This window comes from Sarcophilus harrisii, chromosome 2 (assembly GCF_902635505.1).
Source record: "Sarcophilus harrisii chromosome 2, mSarHar1.11, whole genome shotgun sequence".
Classification (NCBI taxonomy): domain Eukaryota; kingdom Metazoa; phylum Chordata; class Mammalia; order Dasyuromorphia; family Dasyuridae; genus Sarcophilus; species Sarcophilus harrisii.
This window is the reverse complement of record NC_045427.1, coordinates 122,425,302-122,438,816: the sequence shown is the minus strand read 5'-3', so window position 1 is coordinate 122,438,816 and position 13,515 is coordinate 122,425,302. Positions and strand designations below refer to the sequence as shown.

The 13,515-nt window shown below is 34.3% G+C and overlaps 1 long non-coding RNA gene across 4 annotated transcripts in view; it reads right to left on the bottom strand.

Annotated features, from left to right (window-relative positions):
• Positions 1–2,394: 2,394 nt before the first annotated feature.
• Positions 2,395–13,515, bottom strand: part of LOC116421402 — a 125,349-nt gene continuing 114,228 nt past the window's right edge. For all 4 annotated transcript variants that reach the window (XR_004231749.1, XR_004231750.1, XR_004231752.1 and 1 more), the window contains 2 exons: positions 2,895–2,994; positions 2,395–2,549 (listed from right to left, as the gene is read on the bottom strand). This is a non-coding gene — a long non-coding RNA (uncharacterized LOC116421402). The remainder of the gene's footprint in view (positions 2,550–2,894; positions 2,995–13,515) is intronic.

Below are 13,515 nucleotides of genomic sequence, written 5' to 3'. Positions count from 1 at the left end.
AATCCAAAGTATCTACTCAGTTTTGGTCTTTTCATCTAGAAAGTTCAGAAGTTTTCTAATTAATTTTTTTCTTTAAGATTATACTAAATTTATAAGGTGATTGATTTTTTAGGTTATTTCTTTTTTTTACCAATTGGAATATTGTCAGTTCAGTGAACGAACATATATTTTTACCTCCTATATGCTGAGCAGTATGTTAAGTGTTGGGGATACAAAAAGAGAAATAAAAGACATTCCCTTTTTTCGAAGACCTCATAATCTGACAGGTGAAAAAACAAGCATAAAATATATTCTATGAATGTACAGGATGAATGGAAAAATTAAAAGAAGGAAGGCACTAGAATTAAGAATCATTGAGAAAAGTTTTCCTATAGAAAATAAGCATTCACTTGGACATAGAAGAAGCCAGTGGATTGCTTTGAGGAAGGAGAATATTTTAGCAAGAGAAGGCAGTCCGAGAAAATGCCTGTTGACAAGACACATTTGTGAACTTGCAAAGAGGTTGATGTCACTGAATTGAAGACTATATGTAGGGGGATGTAAGGTTTAAGGAGACTGAAAAGATGAGGAGGATTAGGTTATGAAGGGGTTTGAAGAACAAACATCATTTAATATTTGATTCTGGCAGCATAAGGATCCACTAGAATTTATTGAGTGATGTTTGTGTGTGTGAGACATGATTGGACCTACACTTTAGTAAAAGCACTTTCATAGCTGAAGGAAAAATAGATTGGAATATGGAGAGACATTAGACTGAGAAACTCGCCAGAATGTTGTTGCAATAGTCCAGGTACAGGGTAATGAGGATCTGTATTAGAATGGTAGTAGAGTTATGAAAGAAGGAAGCACATTCAAGAGATATTGCAAAAGTGAAATCAACAGTCTTTGATAACAAATTGTTGGAGGGGCCATGCATGAAAGATATTGAAAAGGGGTCAAGGTTAATACCCAGGTTATGAGACTGAGGGACTGGGAAGATTATGTTACTCTCTACAGTAATCAGTAATATAGGTGTGAGGGAACAGGGTTTAGAGGAAAAGGTTTAGATGAGTTCAGTTTTGGACTTGTTTAAGATGTCTGCTAGGCACCCATTTCAAAATATTTGAAATGTAGCTCAAGATGCAAGATTAAAGGGTAGTAGAAGGGTTAGGGCAAGATAAGTGTCCTGTGGTTAGAGGACATGATCTGGAAGAGGATCCTGCAAAGGAGACTGAGAAGGAGCAGTCTGATAGGTGGGAAAACCAAGAGAGATTAGTACCCCCAAAACCTAAGGAGGAGAATACCAGGGAGCAGAGAGAAGGAGCAACAGTTTCAAAGGCTGCACAGGGGTTTTAGAGAAAGAGAATTAATAAGAAGCCATCAAATCTGGCAATTAAGAGATCAGTGGTAACTTTGGAGAAATCAGTTCTGATGGAATGATCATTTACTAAGTACCTACTATGTGCCAGAAACTCTGCTCAGTGAAGGCTGGTGAAGTTGGAATTCAGATTGTGTAGATGCTATAGAGAAAAATTCTGAATCAGTCCAAATTCCTCTAATAAATTCTGAGTGAACTCTCACTGCTGCAATATTATTATTCTTGCCAATTAATTCTCTATACCACTTCTCTTAATAGCTGTTGTACAGGTCCTCTTCTATGCTTAATCTCCTACAATCCTTTCTCTCCTCCTACCTTTTGCTCTCTAGATAGCTTGGTTTCAGTTTCATTGAAGTGAAAGTCTGCCACAGCTGCCTTTAATAGCCTTAGAGAAAGAGGGTTAATTCATCAAATCAACAACTCATTATTAGATATCTTAAATTTGAGACCATATAATTATCTCAAATTCAACACATCAAAAATGTATATCATTATCTTCCCTCCAAACTCTTCTAGTGTCCCTATTTCTGTTGAGATCATGAATAACCTTCAAGTCACCATTTTTGCAAATCTCAAAAGTTTTCCTTCGATTTTCATTCTTTATCACTCTCATATCATCATCTTCATCACATTTCTAAAATACTTTAAAATTTTTTAAATGATTTATTTTTATTTGGGAGCAATCAGGATTAAGTGACTTGTTCAGGGTCACACAGCTAGTAAGTGTCTGAGGCAAAATTTGAGTTCAGTTCTTTCAGATTCCATGTCCTGTACTCTATCTATCCACTCTATGTACTCTATCTCATCCACATGTGTACAGACATCAAGCATCCTTACATTGGGTCCTGAATCTTCACCTTTCAGCCTTATCCCCCAGGTGTTGCCTCATATTCCTAATCTTTCCTTTACCCTTCTCCCTTTATGAACTTACCAGCCTTTTGCCCCATTTCCTGAGTGACTTGCTAGAGTCATAGAGTGTGTTAATGATGGAAAGAAACACACATCCAGGTCAAAATTCTGATACCACATTCAAGAAAACTGAGTCTAAGAAATGTTCACTTGAGGCAAATACTTTATTGGTGTTAGGTAAATAGATGTCAGGTAAAGCCAGAACTCCAATCTAGATCTCTTTCCAAGTTCACTGTTGTTTTCCTTGTACTTCAGAGATGATTGTATAGATGAAAAGTATAAGCTAAAAATATAAACAAGTTAAGATATTAATAGTGACTCAAATTTAATCTAAAACAAATTTATTGAATGTTTGTTATGTAGGATTCCTTTCAGGAGTATGATAGCCTAGCTGAGTCCTGTTCTTAATAAAGTATGTATGATTCAGCAGACTGAGCAACACAAAAAGCTTTTGACTAAATGTACATCATGCTCCAGATCTTTTCAGTTGTTACAGATGTGGCACCTAATCATAATGCTGAGTTTATCAGAAAAGTTAAATGTGAGCAATAATCCCCATTTAAGACCCCCTAACTTTTGCATTAAGATCCTCTAGTTCCCTGGGCTTTTCTGATAAGAAAGGACTTACCAGACTTGTGTTTTGGATGGTGGAATTTGTTATGGTTGTTGATGAATGATGAAAATCTGTCTTTTAAAAAGCACAGCGTTGTCAAATAAAACAAGTTGATCTGTAGGAATAATAAGAAAAATTAATCTTAGACCAAACTTTGGGGCCAATATTTACAACCAACATGGTTGAGATCATCCAACCAATACACTTGTGAACTGTTCCCTTAGCACTATTGTTGTTTGGTCATTTCAGTTGTGTTCCACTCTTTATAATTCCATTTGGGGTTTTCCTGGTAAAGATATTGAAGTGCTTTGCCATTTCTTTGTTTAGCTCATTTTCTAGATGAGAAAGCCAAGGCTAACAGGGTTAAGGAACTTGGCTGTGTGTAAAGTCAAGTTTAAACTCAGATCTTTTTTTATTTTTATTTCGGAATGAGCAGTTTATCCCCAATACCCCTTAGTTTACCTTCTAAATTCTCCCATCTTACTCAGCCTCTAGTTCCTTTGCATGGTAATTTTCTTTCTCTCTCTATGATTTTCTTTTACTGTTGGACCACTAATTGGGAAAATTGGCATTAGCCCCATTGTTCCCCATTCATTTCTCTATGTACTATCTAACTGTTAAAATTTTCAGTGACCTACTCTACCTATGCAAGTATGACAAATACCAAATATGTGCTTATTGATCTTGTTGTTTAGACATTTCAGTCAGATGCAACTCTTTGCAAATTGTTTGGTGGATTTACTTGGCAACTATTGGAATATTTTACCATTTCCTTCTCTGGCTCATTTATAGATGAGGAAATTGAGATAAACAGGGTTAAATGATTTGTCGAAGGGCAGATATCTGAGGCCATATTTGAATGCAGGTCTTCTTGATTTTAAGCCTGTTGTTCTATTCACTGCTCCGCCTGTCTAGAAATGTGTGCTAGGTAACTATAATTTGATGTAATTCAAATACTGGTTCATTTGCTCTCTATGTGATTTTTGAGAAGTTACTTAAATTCTATGAATTTTCTTTTATCTAATATGATATAGGTAAACTAGATAGCCCCAAAGGTCTCTTCTATCTCAAGGGAATTCTATATTTTTTTTTCCTTTATCACTTTTTCTTTTCTTTTTTTTCTTAACAAATATATATGATCCCTAATCCAAAGAAGCAGTTAATGGTGCAAGCACTAGGACTAACCTGATGGGGAAGTGTGTGAAAGGGCAATTTTTAATATCCTTTAAATCATATTCCTTACTTAGAGATTTACCTAAGCTGTTTAGATATTTACCTAAGCTGTTATCGTATAAGAATAGACAGACATCCCGTATCTGGGGAGTCTCTAGAAACCTCACTCATCAGAAGTTGACCAGCAGCTCCTGTATCTTTAGAAAGTCCATAATTACTGTGATGTATCTTGAGTGGGTCTTGATAGCTGACAGCATTGGAAGGGAGTGTATTATGATTGCTGGGGTTGAACTATCCCATTACTTTCTAATTCAGTAAGTGTGAATTCTTTTTGTTAAACTCCTTGAGCCCAGAGCAAGGCAGAGTGAGCTTGTCCCATCCTACATCAAAGTCCAGTCTTCCTCATTAAAAACAAATGTATCAAAATGCCAGAGAAAATTGGAGCCAAGTTTGCCTGTTTAATTGGCTTAGGTGATCTGTAACTACACATCACTAATGCATTCAGGAGATGTAAGAAAGCTCAAACCATTCTTTTTATGGAGAAATATTACCTTACTCAGGAACTACACACAGCATGAAATTCATTAGTGAGGTTTGTGTATTTGGGGAGAGGGAGCGAGAAAGGGAGGTCAGACAGAAGTACAACCATGTTCCCATGGTAACAAAACTCGCAGCCTGACTAAAGATCTGTCTTGATTCTTTATTTTTTAAGAATTTCATATCTATCAGGGGTCCCACATTCCCTAGGAGGGAGGCCCAGTCTCTCCACTATACATTATGAGTTTTTCTGTTTTTCCAAAGAGCACCACAAGCCTGAGAGAGCAGAATGGAAGGTATGAGGGAAAAGAAATAGATCTGCCATTCCATAACTGATACAAATTGTCACTGAGATAACAAGATCGTGGGGGTGGGGAAATAGAAAAGGAAAAAAGGGAGGTGTGAGAAACCCCCTAGACTTCACGAGTCCAATTGGCTGCCCTCTTCCTGATGTATCTCCATTTCTTTTTCCAACAACACAGTTGCTGCCTAATGTACCCTTATAACTCAAAAATCGGAGAAACAAAGAATCACAGAATTATCACAGATTTCCAAGCAGAAGTGTGCTGCAGTCAGCTCATATAGGCTCTTGAGTGATATCTGTTAAATTTTCAGTGTGAGCATTTACTCTCAGAAACTGGAAAACTCTCCAAATTAGGACTTAATTTTTATTGTTTTGTTGATTACATAGACTTAAGAATTGGAGAAAATATTATTAATGCATATTATAAAATTCAGTGTGTCCTCAGTACATTTTTTTGTTCCAGAGAGCTGACTGTTAAACATCTACCAGCACGTCATTTGTTGAATTCCTCCATCTTTAAAAGGAACCCCGGCTATTTCTGTTTGAGGCACTCTTAGTAAAGGAAAACATCTCTTTTGAAAGTTGATGATTAATTTTTTTGATTATCTATGCCCTAGAAGATTTTCCTTAACATCTAGGCTGAATTTCCCTCTTTTTAACTTCTTCCAATAGACGTGAATTTGCCCTTCTAAAGAAAGCTATTATAGAGAAAACAAACAAACAAAAACAGATCTTTAGAAATCAGATAGCTTGCTTAGTACAAGTCACACAATAAATGATGATGATGATGATAATGATGATTACAATGATGACAGTGAAAATGATGGGGGTTGTGGTGAGAGGGGAGATGTTGAAATGACTGTTTTTTTTCATATTTTTTATTAAGGTTCTGACAAACAATTGATGCTTAACAGCAATTTTTTTGTAAGTTTGACATGCTCTATTGTGTTTCAAACTCAAAATTAACTTTTGAACTTAGAAAAAAATGACTCAAGTTAAGAAAGATAGTCTCTTCTCTATGATTACTCTTATATTCTATCAATTCGTACAAAAATAAGCAGATAAAAAATGAGAGTAAATTTGAATTAAAGCTACAATGATAAATTTTGCATTGTTATTCTTGATGTTAAAGCACAAATATATATTTGGCCAAATATTATTTAGCTGATGACAAACCATGAAGTATAAATTTTATTGAAATATTTACAGTTTTAAGTTCTCAAGTTATTTCAAAATTCTTTAAAAGTTTCCAGTCATTTTTTTCTATATTTCAAGTTTTAATTATAGAAATATATAATTAGGCAGTAAAGTGTCATACTATCTAGAAAATAGGAGTTAGGAAAACCTAAATTGAAATCCTGTCTCTGCCACATATCAGTTGTGTGACCGTTAACATGTCACTTCACTCAATTCTAATTTCCTCATATGCAAAATCAAGATTATAAATACATCTGCCTCCACGGGTTCTTATGAGGATTGAATGGGAAACATGTAAAGCACTTTTCAAATCCTATAGTAATATGAGAGACAAACTGGGGTTGTTTCCACCAAATAGTTAAAATTCAATTCCTCATAGACCTTAAGCAGACAATGAGAAATATTGAAAAGCTAAGTTTCCACAGAATGTTGTAAGCCTTAAGGTAATTGAAAATAATAAGAATAATAAGTATCTCTGACCAGTGGACATTCATAAGACTCACTTGGCTTCAAACTTTTGATAAAGATATTTAGGCTAGAACCTGGTTTAAACTGGCCAGGTTCAAGGACATGGAAAAGGCTTTTCTTTATTGCTCTTGCTTAATAAGCCTCATGCATATAAAGTGACACACCCAATAGAATTAAAACCTCATTAACACAACATGGGATGCATTAGGACAGAGAATCTAAGGCTCCCACTTCCCATGAAGGGTGGATCCTACTTCTGATCAGAAACATCCAATTCCTCTGGACTTTCTCCCTCAATAAAATTTCTTTGTTGCCTGACTTTTGAAATCATCTTGTTTCTAACAATAATATATAAATGCTACTTTTATTATTAAATATGACATTAATAATTGTTATGTAGCATATTATAATTTTAATAGTTAATATTTTAAAAAGTTATTTCTGGGAAATGTAGCCATGAGGATGATGATGATGATGATGATGATGATGATTTTGAGAATGGTACTAATTATGATGAGAACTATTGTGTGGTTCAGAAATGGTGAGGGGTCACTATTTAATAAAAAAAACTGGAGAGATCTCTAGAAACAATGCAGTTTATTTATTATGCATTCTCAAGAGAAGGATGTCCCACCCATCGAGCAGACAGTGGAAGGGAGGAATCACCATTGGGAGCAGGGTCAACACTTTTAATCCCTAATGCAAATATCCCCTCCCACCACAGACCCTCATCCTTATTGGCTGAGGATCTTACATTCTAAATGCGGGAACTACCCAAGAAATTGAATTTGACCAATAAGTACATAGTTGCCCATATTTGACTGGGATGACAACAGTGAAATAGGGAGACACTGATGTCATGGGAGGATAGCAGGAAGGGGACTTAAGTATGCCTTTGACTCAATCTTCAAAGTCCTTCAGGCCTACTCAAACTCTGAAATAGATGAAGCCTTACTCGATTTTCACAACTGTCTTGAAAGAAATTACCTCATCTTGTTCACTATGATAACCATAGTATGCATGATTATAATGTATGATGATCATGAAAACTGGAATAATGAAAATTATTTTGATGATTTTTATCAATAATGGCAATGGTGAAAATAGCAATGGTGAGAATGAGGGTCCTAGACCAACTCCTTTGCATTAACTGCTCCTCTTTTCCCCATTTTGAATCCTTATGGACTAATTCAACTCTACACAGTTCATCTCTCTTAAATCTTTATCTTATTACACTTGTATCCCATCTCTGATTATACAAACCCATTCTCAGCCTTAAATCACTCCTACCAATTGTAACCTTTACTCCTACAAAAGTATTTTCAAATGAAGATGAAGAAAATCATGCAAGTATTCTGCCATGATCCACTACAAAATCTACTACTCTTATTAGACAATCCTATGGTACTTTTATTTCTCTTATCAACTCATTCTTTCACTCTCCACAGTGTTTCTTCCTTTTTATTCCTCTTCAAATGTCTTATAACTTCCCCTTGTCCCATTTTCTTATCTGAGTACCTTGCCTTATATTTTCTTGTGGGGGGGATGCATTTACTGCAACCTCTTTCCCCCTCATCTTCGTCCTTAATCACTCAAATAGTTTTTACCACTATCCCTTGTTTTACTCGTATTCCTTATAAAAGGTAACCCTGCTACTTTTCAAATGATCCCATTCCATCTCATCTTTTCCAACGTATTGCCCACTCTTAACTTATTTTTGGTCTCTATCTACTAGCTCATTTCTCTCTGACTACAAACAAACCCATGTCTCTTCTCACAATTCCTGAAAACAAAACAAAACAAAAACAATTATTACTTGATTCTTTCATCCCTGCTCACTTTCATGCTTTTCTACCAAAATTCCTTGGGAAGGTCATCTAAAATAGGTGTCTCCAGTTTGTCTTCTCCTACTTTCTTGTTGACCTCATCACTTGCTTTTTACCTTCTCAGTTCATCCTTTCGCAGAAACTACCCTCTTCAAAGGTAGTAGTGATTTTTTTTTTATTTGTGTGAGAAGTGTTTTGTAATTTTATTCACATGGTTTTGGAGTTTTAGCAGGTAGACCCCCACATAATTTATTTTGATTATAGTTATTTTAAATAGAATTTCTCTTTCTATCTCTTGTTGCTGGGCTTTATCAGTAATATATGGAAATGCTGAAAATTTGTGTGGGTTTATTTTATATTCTTAAATATTGCTAAAGATATAAATTGTTTCAAGAAGGTTTTTGGATGATTTTCTAAAATTTTTTAAGCATAACATCATATCATCTGCAAAGAATGATAGTTTTAGTTCCTCATTGCCTATTCTAATTACGTTAATTTATTTTTCTTTTTTTATCGCTAAAGCCAACATTTCTAGTACAATATTAAATAATAGTGGTAATAATGGGCATCCTTGTTTCATCCCTGATATTATTGGGAATAAGTCCAGCTTTTCTCCATTACAAATTATGCCTACTGTTGGTTTAAAAGAGATATTGCTTATTATTTTAAAGAAAGCTCCATTTATCCCTATGTACTTTAGTGTTTTTAATAAGAATGGGTGCTGTATTTTGTCAAAAGCCTTTTCTTACTCTATTGAGATTATCATATGATTTCTGTTGTTTTTTGTTATAGAAATGGTCCATGATGGTAATAGCTTTCCTGATACTGAATCAGTCCTGCATTCCTGATATAAATTCCACTTGGTCATGGTATATTATTCTGCTGAGAAGTTGCTGTAATTTCTTTGCTATCATTTCATTTAAAATTTTTGCATCAATATTTATTAGGGAAATTGGTCTTATAATTTTCTTTCTCTATTTTGGCTCTTCCTGAGTGAAGTGTCATTACAATATTTGTGTCATAGAAGGAACTTGGCAGGACTTCTTTACCTATTTTTCCAAATACTTTATATAATATTGGAATTAATTGCTCTTTAAATGTTTGGGAAAATTCTCTTGTGAATCCATCTGGTCCCTAAGATTTTTTCTTTTTCTTTTTTTTAAGCATTTTTTTTCTAAAACTTGCATGGATAATTTTTCAACATTGATCCTGGCAAAACATTGTGTTCCAAATTTCCCCCATTTCCCCTGATCTCTCTCTCTCTCTCTCTCTCTCTCTCTCTCTCACACACACACACACACACACACACACGCACACACACACACACATACACACATCATCTATCTATCTATATATATGTATGTATGTATACATATACACACACATTTATATATATATACATAATTATTTATATAATTATCTTGCTGCACAAGAAAAATAAGATCAAAAAGGAAAAAAATGAGAAAGAAAACAAAATGCAAGCAAACAACAAAAAGAGTGAAAATGCTATGTTGTAATCCACACTCAGTTCCCACAGTCCTCTCCCTGGGTGTAGATGGCTCTCTTCATCAGATCATTGGAACTGGCCTCAATCATTGCTGAAAAGAGCCACATCTATTAGAATTGATCCTTGTGTAATCTTGTTGTTGCCAGGTTCATCTCCTGGTTCTGCTCATTTCACTTAGCATTCATATAAGTCTCTCCAGCCTCTCTGAAATCATCCTGCTGATTGTTTCTTATAGAACAATAATATTCCATAGTATTCATATGCCATAATTTATTCAGCCATTCTCCAACTAATGAGCATCCAATCAGTTTCCAGTTTCTTGCCACTATAAAAAGAGCTGCCACAAACACATTTTTGCACATGTGGGCCCCTTTCCCATTTTTATGATCTATTGAGGATTTAAGACCAGTAGAAACAGTACTAGATCATGGCGTATGCACATTTTGATAGTCCTTTGGGCATAATTCCAAATTGCTCCAGGAGATTTTTTTCTTAGGGAGATCATTAATGGCTTGTTCAATTTGTTTTTTCTAAAAGAGGACTATTTAAGTAATTTATTTTATCTTCAATAAATCTGGGCAGCTTATATTTTTCATCCAATTCATTTAGATTGTCAGATTTGCTGCCATAAAGTTGGACAAAATAATTCCTAATGATTTCTTTAATTTTTTTTTCATTGGTGATTGATTTGCTAATGATTTTTTTAATTTGCTGATGATTTGGTTTTTTTTTCTTTCCTTTTTGGGGATCAAATTAACCAAAGATTTATCTATTTAATTGATTTTTGTATAAAGCTAATTCTTAGTTTAATTAGTTCAATAATTTTTTTAGCTTCTATTTTATTCTTTTCTCCTTTGACTTTCAGAATTTCTAATTTGTTATTTAATTGGGTATTTTTAATTGTTTGTTTTTTTCTAGCTTTTTTTAGTTACAAGCCCAATTCATTGATCTCTTTTCTCTATTTTATTCATGTATCTATTTAGAGATATAAAATTTCCCCTAAGAACTACTTTGACTGCATCCCATAATTTTTGGTATGTTGTCTTATTGTCATTCTCTTGGATGAAATTATGGATTGTTTCTGTGAATTATTGTTTGACTCACTCGTTTATTAGAATTAGATGATTTAATTCCTGTTGGGTTTTAGTTTATCTTTCCCTGCCCATTTATTGAATATAATTTTTATTTTATTGTGGTCTGAAAATGAAGCATTTACTATTTCTGCCTTTCTGAATCTGATCGTGAAGTTTTTATTTCTTAATACATGGTCAATTTTTGTATAGGTACCATATACTGCCAAGAAAAAAAAAAGGTGTTATCCTTTCTGTCTCTATTGAATTTTCTCCAGAGTCTTTGATATCTAGCTTTCCTAAGATTTTACTAACCTTCCTAGTTTGAAACTACTTTCTTCTTTGTTTTGTGGTTAGATCTGTCTGATTCTGAGAGAGGAAGATTGACTCCCCCAATAGTATAGGTTTGCTATATTTTGCTTCCTGCAACTGACTCAAAATCTTCTCTAGGGATTTGGCAGTTCTATCACTTGGTGTGTATACCTTTAGTATTTTACTACTTCATTGTTTACAGCACCTTTATCAAGATATACTTTCCTTCCTTATCTCTTTTAATAAGCTTTATTTTTACTTTTGCTTTACTTGAGATCATAATTGATACCCCTGATTTTTTTAATTCAGCTGAAGCATAATAAATTCTGTTTCAGTCTTTTACCTTTACTCTGTTTGTATCTCTCTGTGACAAATGTGTTTCTTGTAAACAATATATTATAGGATTCTGTTTTTTAATCTACTCTGCTACTTGCTTTTGTTTTATGGGAAAATTCATGCCATTCACATCCATAGTTATGATTACCAGCTCTTTATTTCCCTCCATCCTATTTTCTCCTTTGTATATACTTTTGTTCTCTCATTGTACTCTGTCCTTAGTGGCGTTTTTAACACACTCTACTCATTACTTTCTCTTACCTTTTCCCCTATTTTTTCTGCCTTCCTTTCTATCCTGTCCCTCCCTTTTCTTTCCTCTTTCTTCTCCTACTTCTATATAGGCTTGGATAAATTTCTATATCCAACTGAATGATTAAGTTATTCCCTTTTAGAGCCAAAAGTAGAGATCAAATTTCAGACAATGCTTATCCCCTCCCTTCTTTTCCTTGATTATAATAGATCTTTTTCACCTCTTCATGTGATCTAATTTATTTTATTTTATACTTCACCTCTCCTCTTTTTTCCAAGATAGTCCTTTTTCTAACCCTTAATGTCTTTTTTCTTTCATATCCTTACATCAGAATCCATTCACAACCATACTCTCTATCCATTTGATGCCCTGTTCTGTCTGCCCCAGTGTCTGATACAGTTCTCAAGACTTTTAGTTATCTATTTCTAGCCATATGAAAAGATGCGCCAAGTCATTGTTAATCAGAGAAATGCAAATTAAGACAACTCTAAGATACAACTACATACCGGTCAGATTGGCTAGAATGATAGGGAAAGATAATGCGGAATGCTGGAGGTAATGTGGGAAAACTGGGATACTGATGCATTGTTGGTGGAATTGTGAATACATCCAGCCATTCTGGAGAGTAATTTGGAACTATGCTCAAAAAATTACCAAACTGTCTATACCCTTTGATCCAGCAGTGTTACTACTAGGCTTATATTCCAAAGAGATTTTAAAGAAGGGAAAGGGACCTGTATGTGCAAGAATGTTTGTGGGAGCCCTCTTTATATTGGCCAGAAACTGGAAACTGAGTGGATGTCCATCAATTGGAGAATGGCTGAATAAATTGTGGTATATGAATATTATGGAATATTATTGTTCTGTAAGAAAGGACCAGCAGGATGATTTCAGAGAGGCCTGGAGAGACTTACATGAACTGATGCTGAGTGAAATGAACAGGACCAGGAGATCATTATATACTTCAACAACAATACTATATGATAATCAATTCTGATGGATGTGGCCCTCTTCAACAATGAGATGAACTAAATCAGTTCCAATAGAGCAGTAATGAACTGAACCAGCTACACCCAGTGAAAGAACTCTGGGAGATGACTATGAACCACTACATAGAATTCCCATTCCCTCTATTTTTGTCCACCTGAATTTTGGATTTCCTTCACAGGTTAATTGTACACTATTTCAAAATTCAGTTCTCTATGTACAGTAAAATAATTGTATGGACATATGTACATATATTGTGTTTAACATATACTATAACATATTTAACATGTATTGGTCAACCTGCCATCGGGGAGAGGGGTAGGGGGAAGGAGGGGAAAAATAGAAACAAAAAGTTTTGCAATTGTCAATACTGAAAAATTACCTACATGCATATATCTTGCAAATAAAAGGCTATAATAAAAAAATAAAGTTAAAAAAAGACTTATAGTTATCATTTTCCCATCTAAGGATATTAAACAATTTAACCTTTAAATAATTAATGTTTTTCACTTGTTTACCTTTTTATGCTTTTCTTGAGTCTTGTGTTTATAGATTAAATTTTCTGCTTAGTTCTGTTGTTTTTTCCAATAAAAATGATTGAAAGTCTGTCATTTCATTGAAGATCTATCCCCTCCACTGAAAAATGATGCTAAGTCTTACTGGGTAGTT